This window comes from Cololabis saira, chromosome 22 (genome assembly GCF_033807715.1).
Source record: "Cololabis saira isolate AMF1-May2022 chromosome 22, fColSai1.1, whole genome shotgun sequence".
Taxonomy (NCBI): domain Eukaryota; kingdom Metazoa; phylum Chordata; class Actinopteri; order Beloniformes; family Belonidae; genus Cololabis; species Cololabis saira.
The window spans coordinates 35808756-35818394 of record NC_084608.1 but is presented as its reverse complement, the minus strand read 5'-3'; the positions used below and the strand labels follow the sequence as shown (position 1 = coordinate 35818394).

Here is a 9639-nt window from a genome sequence, read left to right as displayed (position 1 = left end):
CCTTCTCCTCCTTTGAGCTCCCCACCTTCTCAGAGATCTCTGACCTCATACACAGGTCCAAGCCCACCACATGTCAACTGGACCCCCTCCCGACAGTCCTGGTTAAATCCTGCCTCCCTTCTCTGGTCCCCCTCATTTCTGCCATCATCCACTCCTCTCTCACCACTGGAACAGTTCCTTCATCATTCAAAATTGCTGCAATAACCCCAATCCTGAAAAAACCTGGTGCAGACCCTACCAACTTCAATAATTTCCGTCCTATCTCAAACCTGCCCTTCATTTCCAAGATCCTCGAGAAAATAGTCGCTGCACAACTCCAGCACCATTTATCACTTAACAACCTGTATGAACAATTCCAGTCTGGCTTCCGCCCCCTCCATAGCACCGAAACTGCACTTGTAAAAATAACCAACGACCTCCTCATGGCAGCTGATTCTGGTTTACTCACTATCCTCATCCTCCTTGACCTGAGTGCGGCCTTCGACACCATCAGCCACCCCACCCTCCTCAATAGACTTCGCGCCATCGGCATCACCCACACTCCTCTAAACTGGTTCACTTCCTACCTCACAAGCCGCACTCAGTTCATTCAACTTAAATCTTTCACATCCCAGCCTTCCCCTGTCACTTCAGGTGTGCCCCAGGGCTCTGTCCTGGGGCCCCTCCTTTTCATCATCTATCTTCTCCCCCTCGGCAACATCTTCCGTAAGTACAACATCAGCTTTCACTGCTACGCGGATGACACCCAGCTCTACCTCTCCAGTAAGCCCACCTCCACCCTCCCACCTTCGTCCCTCGCTGACTGCCTAACCGATATCAAATCCTGGTTCTCTTCCAACTTCCTCAAACTAAACAGTGACAAAACCGAGGTCCTCCTCATTGGTTCTAAATCAACACTATCCAAAACCGACAGTTTCCCTATACTCATTGACAACTCCACTGTTTCCCCCTCCCCACAGGTCAAGAGTCTGGGTGTCATCCTCGACAGTACCCTATCTTTTCATTCTCATATCAACAATATTACCCGGTCCGCTTATTTCCACCTGCGCAACATCAACCGCCTCCGCCCCTCCCTCACCCCCCACACCACTTCTATTCTTGTGCATAGCCTCGTCACTTCTCGCCTTGATTACTGTAACTCTCTCCTCTCCGGTGTCATTCACAAATTCCTCCACAAACTCCAGTTAGTTCAGAACTCAGCTGCCCGCATCATCTCAAGGACCCCATCCATCAACCACATCACCCCTGTCCTACAACAGCTCCACTGGCTTCCAATAAAACACAGAATCGACTTCAAAATCCTTCTCCTAACGTTTAAGTCAATCCACAACCTTGCCCCTCCCTACCTGTCGGACCTCCTCCACGTCGCCACGCCCTCACGCACCCTCAGATCCTCCTCCTCCATCCACCTGACTGTTCCACCTGCCCGTCTTGCCACCATGGGGAGCAGAGCATTCAGCCGCTCTGCTCCCCGTCTCTGGAACAGCCTACCACCGGATCTCAGGAACACCACCTCACTCCCTCACTTCAAATCCAAACTGAAAACCCACCTGTTCAGAACTGCCTTCTCCCTCTGACCCCACTTGCACTGTGTCGTTGTGTCGTTGTTGTGGTTTTTTATTCTGAGTATTTGTTTACCCCCTAGCTTTTATTATTGTGTTACACTGTTTTTAACTATTGTACGGCGACCTTGAGTGCTCAGAAAGGCGCCTTCAAATAAAATGTATTATTATTATTATTATTAAAGTCAAGTCTCAGAGAGAAGAGTCTAAAGTCTAAAGAAGAGCTTAAAAAAGTCTCGGTTACTGAAATAAATCAAACTTGTAGAATCCGTAAAACTCTTCTGAACATCAGGATCTCACACACACACACACACACACACACACACACACACACACACACACACACACACACACACACACACACACACACACACACACACACACACACACACACACACACACACACACACACACACACACACACACACACACACACACACACACACACACACACACACACACACACACACACACACACACACACAATTGACAGGTAGTGGCTATTTTAATACCAGGTTGTTCAAGTCTCCTGATCCAGGATCTGAACCTGGTCTCCAGAAACAATATTCAGCTTTTCAGTATAAACTGTCCTGAAAACGTCACATTACGTTTATCTGCATGTTCAAAATAATGCAGCAAAGTTTTGTTAACAAATTCAATCAAATCTGATCGAAAAGTTATTTCCAGCATGGAGAACCTCTGAGAACGTGACACATCTGTCTGTGGAGACGACGACGATTTAAGTCTTTTTAAGTCACCACATACCAAAAGTAACACTTTCCCTGAGATCTTTGTACATTAAATCAACTTCATGAGACTGAATCATCGTATAAATACAGTTTACTGACCTGTTAAAATGTAGATATAACAGAAACCACCACAGCAGGAAATGTTCAGACAGGAAGTTCAGCACACACACGCCTGTCCAGCTGTCCTTATAAGGACCTTCTATACTTCTGTTATGTTTCCATCTGAACCCAAACCTCAGATCTCTCGTCACCCCTCAGCTGGACTCCAACCAGAACCACAGAAATGACATTTAAACAGCAGAAGAAGACTGAAGCAACACTAACCTGGTCTCCTCTGCTGCTCCGTCCACATCAACATGGAGTCTGAACTCTGAATACCTTTATCAGTTAGAATCAGAGCTGCACTTCCTCCCTGCAGTTACAAGAAACCACGTGACTGCTGAGAAGAGAGAGAGAGAGAGAGAGAGAGAGAGAGAGCGTGGTCGCCCCCTGGTGGTCGTCAGTGTTCATTTATTTGTGTAAATGTATTTGTTTTGTAAAGAAATCAATGTTTTCAAAAACAGCTGCTAAAGTCATGTGACCATAACGTGGGACTGCAGGCAGAACGATGAGGAAACGACTCTCAGTCCAGGTCGGGACGTCGTCGAATCTGTTTTAGGGGCTTCAGTCATACGACGTTGTGTAGAATCTGTCCAGTGTTTCTGACCAAATCCTTCTTTAAAAAAATAGACTCGATTGTACTCCCTTTCCTCTGGGAATACAAAACACATAGAATTGGCAAGAAACACCTTTGCAGATATAAGATGGAGGGGGGCTTGGCACTTCCAAACTTTTTGTCATATTATTGGGCTTCACAAATCAGGATTATGGCATATTGGCTGGATGACACAGTAACTCCACTTGAACTGGTCAATCTGGATAATACTTTTACTCTCTGGGAAAAGGCAGGCATCCATACAATAGGAGACTTATACATTAAAGGCAGATTTGCTTCTTTTGCACAGTTACAGAATAAATACATCTACCTGGAAGTAATTTTTTCAGGTATTTACAAATCATAAACTATGTAAGAACGAATCTGTTAAATTTCTAGACCTTCGAAGGCTCCCATCTTGACAGATCCCTCCGGCCTATGTCTCGCTTAGAAAAATCGATATCTTATATATATGACACCTTGCAAGCTACCAATCCTGTGAATTCCAATTTAATAAGGACAGAATGGGAGGAGGAAATGGGCACTGAGATCCCGGATGCTCTATGGGTAGATAGTTTAGAACACGTCCATAAGTGCTCTAACAACGCGGCACTGCCTAATCCAGTTTAAAATCATACACCGTCTTCATTATTCTAAGGAGAGCCTACATAGAATAAACCCTGAGATCTCCTACATGTGACAGATGCCTCTTAAGCCGGGCAGACACTGTGCGATTATTGGCTCGTTTTGAGCCGATTTTCCAGTCGTGCGAATTTTTTTTGATCGGGCCCGATTTTGACCCAATCGTTGCTCGTGCCTCGTGCAGTGTACGTGGGGTAACGACGAGAGATTAACAGCTCACGACGAGCTCCCGATCACAAATCGTGAGGATGCAAGAAAATCAAGCGTGTTTGAAATCCTGGTCGCTCCTCGTGAAGGAATCGCACAGTTGAAGCAGCTACGACCCGATTGGACTCATCCTTTCGCAGAGAGCATGCGCAATCTCTGATGTCACGTCAAAAAACTATTATTTGTAGTTTAAGTTTTGCAAATTCACATTACAAATCATGTTTTAATAGCAAAAAAAAGACTGCATTTCCACGTACGGTGCGCGTCGCCGCGTACCCTGCGCCGTAGGCTCTGCGTTGGTGTAACGCGGAACCATAAATCAGCCTTTAGTGTGTGCACTGTCTGCTGTTCGGAACACCTATTTTTTCTCTTCTCATTTTGCTGGGACGCCGGGTCCCTCCGCCGAGACACAACTTTTGCTGTATGCGTTCTTTGTTGTGTCTAAAAATGATGCGCAGTGCCCACCCAATCAGAAACGGTACAGATATTTTGGGATTTTTTAAATATATATATAAAAAAATAAAATTATAAAAAAATAAAGGATCCCCATAACCTTTATTTGGGTGGGCAGGACGCACGTTTGGGTGGACACAGCCCACCCCCTGTGTAAGTGCATGTATGTATTCCTGTCTAATGTATTTATGTTCATTGGCTTTTGATTCTCCAGGAGAACAATTCACATGTGTGTGTGTGAATAAAGAAATAAAATAAATAAAAAATACCCAAATAAAAAATAAATTGATGTTAATGTGCTGTAATGTGATAATAATCATGACGTTACGTTGTATTTCCAGACCAGTCGTCTCATCTTGTACATTTAATATCAGTTCTGTGTCTATCTGAACTTATTGATTCATCTATGAACTCTACATTTAATATCAGTTCTGTGTCTATCTGAACTTATTGATTCATCTATGAACTCTACATTTAATATCAGTTCTGTGTCTATCTGAACTTATTGATTCATCTATGAACTCTACATTTAATATCAGTTCTGTGTCTATCTGAACTTATTGATTCATCTATGAACTCTACATTTAATATCAGTTCTGTGTCTATCTGAACTTATTGATTCATCTATGAACTCTACTAGGGTCGCCACCCGTCCCTTGAAATACGGAATTGTTCCGTAATTAGGAATTAAAAGTTGTGTTCCGTATTGAACCAATACACACACATATTATGCTCTTATTTATTGATGTCATAACCTACAGGTGAAGGTCGGAAAATTTGAATATATTGCAAAACTTAATTCTTAGTAAATTCAACTAAAGGTGAAACAAATATATTATTTCCCACTACATTCAAAGTGAGATATTTCAAGCCTTTATTTGTTATAATTTTGGTAATTATGGCTCACAGTTTATGAAAACCCCAAATGAAAAAATCTCTATATTAAGAAATCAATAAACAAATCAATCATCAAAATAATAACAAATAAAGGTTTAACACATCTTGCTTTGGGTGTAATGAGAATATGTAATATATTAGTTTCACCTTTTCAGTTGAATTATTGAAATAAATTAACTTTTACACCATATTCTAGTTGAATTATTGAAATAAATTAACTTTTACACCATATTCTAGTTGAATTATTGAAATAAATTAACTTTTACACCATATTCTAGTTGAATTATTGAAATAAATTAACTTTTACACCATATTCTAGTTGAATTATTGAAATAAATTAACTTTTACACCATATTCTAATGTTCCGACCTTAACCTGTAGGTCATATTCTACATCTGGGTTGATGGACGTACACATCATGGGAGGCTATTTCAGTTGCTATTAGGGTTGGCTGTCTGACAGTCATGCAAATTAAATGCTATTAAAGCACTTTAAACTTTAAATCAAAGCATTTTGTTTTTAATATAAAATAAATAAATTTCTATGCAGTTTAGAAGTTTTGGGGATGTCCCTTTTTTTGGCGCCTGCACTGCTGAAATCGGGGTGTCCCTAATTTCTATTTCTGAAAGGTGGTAACCCTAAACTCTACATTTAATATCAGTTCTGTGTCTATCTGAACTTATTGATTCATCTATGAACTCTACATTTAATATCAGTTCTGTGTCTATCTGAACTTATTGATTCATCTATGAACTCTACATTTAATATCAGTTCTGTGTCTATCTGAACTTATTGATTCATCTATGAACTCTACATGTAATATCAGTTCTGTGTCTATCTGAATTTATTGATTCATCTATGAACTCTATTCCAGCAGTCCGGGCTCAGAGCTCTTTCCCGCCTTACGCGGTTGCTAGGCAACGAGCCACACCGGCTGATTCCGTTAGGTTTACGTTTATCAACAATACAAACATAAAATCTGAGCATAAACTCACACATTACACATTCACCCATCAAGTACACGGTTATAACTCTCCATCCTTACCTGCAATCAGCAAGAAATAAGTATAACTTATCCTCGTTACGCCGCAAACGTCTTCTCTCTCAAGTGTGTTCTCGTTCTCAGTGTAATCCCGCGAGACTTCCATTGTCCCCGAACAAAGTGCCGCGCCCTCTGCTGGTGAGAGTTGGACACTGCATCACCACGTTGGTCAATAAACGAACCTTTTCCTATCAAACAGACAATTTTCAACACACTCATGAGCTTTATACTTAATGCAACTAATATTAAACATATAAATAATAATTGATTGGAATCTTTATTTCGAGCATATTAAATAAAAAAGAAAAACATTACACAAAACATCAGAAAAGAATACAAATAAACAGTCATTAAACAAATCAAAGGGAAATAAACCTTCATGCCCGAAAAGGAGTAAGTAAAAAACTTATGAGGTCCTAACGCTTGTTTCTTTTTCAATTTTTCTTGAATACAAAATAAAAATAAATATAAATAAATATAACAGCAAGCTTTACTTTCTCAAAAAATATACCTGTTATTACATTATGAAAATATTACAGCACTTCATTACAATATGACACCTGAGCATTCTAAATATTATTATAATAAATGATAAACCAGAGCAATTATAAATAATATACATATACAACATATAATATATATATATATATATATATATATATATATATATATATATATATATATATATATATATGTAGCGGGTCCCGGCTGGGCCGCTAGCAGATAAGATAATCCTGGAACCGGAGTACTGGAAACACACAAATAAAATTAGTGACACCGGACCACCTCTGCTCATTCTCCAGTCCAACGGATTATATTTATTCACATATTTTCTTTAACTGTTCACTGCAACAATTAATTATCTCTGTATACTGATGCATTGGTATCAACCATATGACACATTTCCAGGAAATGTATATCTTAAGTTTTTCTTTCAGAAATAAACAACAAAATAACCAATATCCTTTGCATTAAACCAGGGCTGTACGCTTACTTTTTTGAATGGTAGCACTGGTGCTAACAAGTTAAAAATTTTAGTAGCACAAATAAAAATTTACTAGCACACCCGGGTGGACAGTTAGTAGGGGTGTAACGATACACTAATCTCACGATACGGTACGATACACGATATTGAGGTCACGATAACGATACGATATTATAGCAGTATTTTTTTAACAACCTTGAATGAGGAACATATGACTGGAAAAAATTGTCTTTTATTTGAAAGACACAAAATACAAAACAATACTGTGCGTTTGCCCTATTGTTACAGTTTGTAATGCTTTATAACTGTTTAAGTTTTAAAGAGAAAGCCAGGCCAACCTTTTTACACAAACTGAACTAAAAGTAAAGGTCAGGTTTGCATTATGCATCTTCAGTTTCATACAATGAAAATATTTTGCCACAAACTGAATAATTTCTCTCATGTATGATTTGACTTTTTTCTTTTCCAGAAATTTAACCACTAAAATTAAATAGATAAATAAAAGTAAATAAATACATACAATTTTACATCATAAAAAAGATTGATTCGTGCTCAACTTATAAGTGTAAGAGGAGATTTATTTTTGTTAAGAAGGTTATTTTGGTAATTCAGGGTTCATTATTTTATAAATATATTCTTTATATTCTGATATAAATCAGGGACTATAATTACACTAGTCAGTTTATCTGTAGTTGTTAATATGTTTTAGATTGGGCGGAGTGATACAGCACTAGCTCCTGTGTTGATGTTCTAAAATCCTACGCTGTTGAGCGGACAGTAAAGTACTCTCAAACTCAGCAGAAGTTGTCCGTGTTTATCCTACTCACCACCCAGGGCTGTACAGTGCGACAGCTTTCATCGCATTTGCGAATAAAAATCATCCGGTGCGAAGAGAAATATGTATCCACTCGCATTTGTGCGAGTGAGTTGCGCTGGGGTCCTGTTAAAAAAAGTGTGAGAATCAATATGAATGTCTCTTGACCTACATCCGCCTTTCTCAACCGGGGTGTCGTCAAAAAAATTACCTATTCTGACATTTCATATATAAATACCGTATTTTCGCGACCATACGGCCGGGGCGCCGTGTGGAAAGGCTATTAATACTATAAATATATTAATACATCCATGATCCGACCGCGCGCGCCGACTGCGCCTCGACACGCGGACCAAAATCTTACTCCGCTCAGAAGAAAGTAGTACCTTTTTGCGGTCCCGATCACGGGACTCGAGCGGGGTTTTGAGCTCTGAACTTTTAAGTCTGGTGCAGAGTTAAGCCTTACCTTATTAAATTAAACCTTTTTGGGGTGGTGAGTAGGATAAACACAGGGAAACTTCTGCTGAGTTCCAGTGTACTTTAATGTCCCTCAACAGTGTAGGATTTTAGAGCATCAACACAGTACCTAGTGCTGTATCACTCCGCCCAATCTAAAACAGACTAATCACTACAGATAAACTGACTAGTGTCATTATAGTCCCTGATTTACATCAGAATATAAAGAATAGATTTATAAAATAATGAACCCTGAATTACCAAAATAACCTTCTTAACAAAAATAAATCTCCTCTTACACTTATAAGGTGAGCATAAATCAATGTTTTTTATCATGTAAAATTGTATGTATTTATTTACTTTTATTTATTTATTTAATTTTAGTTGTTACATTTCTGGAAAATAAAAAAGTCAAATCATACATGAGAGAAACTATTCAGTTTGTGGCAAAATATTTTTATTGTATGAAACTGAAGATCATAATGCAAACCTGACATTTACTTTTAGTTCAGTTTGTGGAAAATGGTTGGCCTGGCTTTCTCTTTAAAACTTAAACAGTTATAAAGCATTACAAAGTGTAACAATAGGGCAAACGCACTGTATTGTTTTGTATTTTGTGTCTTTTATCGTTACACCCCTACTAACTGTCCACCCGGGTGTGCTAGTAAATTTTTATTTGTGCTACTAAAATTTTTAACTTGCTAGCACCAGTGCTACCATTCAAAAAAGTAAGCGTACAGCCCTGCCACCCCAAAAAGGTTGAATTTAATAAGGTAAGGCTTAACTCTACACCAGACTTAAAAGTTCAGAGCTCAAAACCCTGCTAGAGTCCCGTGATCGGGACCGCAAAAAGGTACTACTTTCTTCTGAGCGGAGTAAGATTTTGGTCCGCGTTTCGAGGCGCAGTCGGCGCGCGCGGTCGGATCATGGATGTATTAATAGTATTAATAGCCTTTCCACACGGCGCCCCGGCCGTATGGTCGCGAAAATACGGTATTTATATATGAAATGTCAGAATAGGTAATTTTTTTGACGATACCCCGGTTGAGAAAGGCTGATGTAGGTCAAGAGACATTCATAATGATTTTCAAACTTTTTTTAACATGACCCCAGCGCAACTCACTCGCACAAATGCGAG

At 39.3% G+C, this 9639-nt stretch overlaps 2 protein-coding genes across 20 annotated transcripts in view; one reads left to right on the top strand and one right to left on the bottom strand.

Annotated features, from left to right (window-relative positions):
• The window catches only part of LOC133423113 (NACHT, LRR and PYD domains-containing protein 14-like), a 485953-nt gene that overhangs the window by 135045 nt on the left and 341269 nt on the right, over positions 1–9639 (top strand). The window lies entirely within an intron of this gene.
• Positions 1–9639, bottom strand: part of LOC133423111 (NACHT, LRR and PYD domains-containing protein 14-like) — a 285843-nt gene that overhangs the window by 39542 nt on the left and 236662 nt on the right. The window lies entirely within an intron of this gene.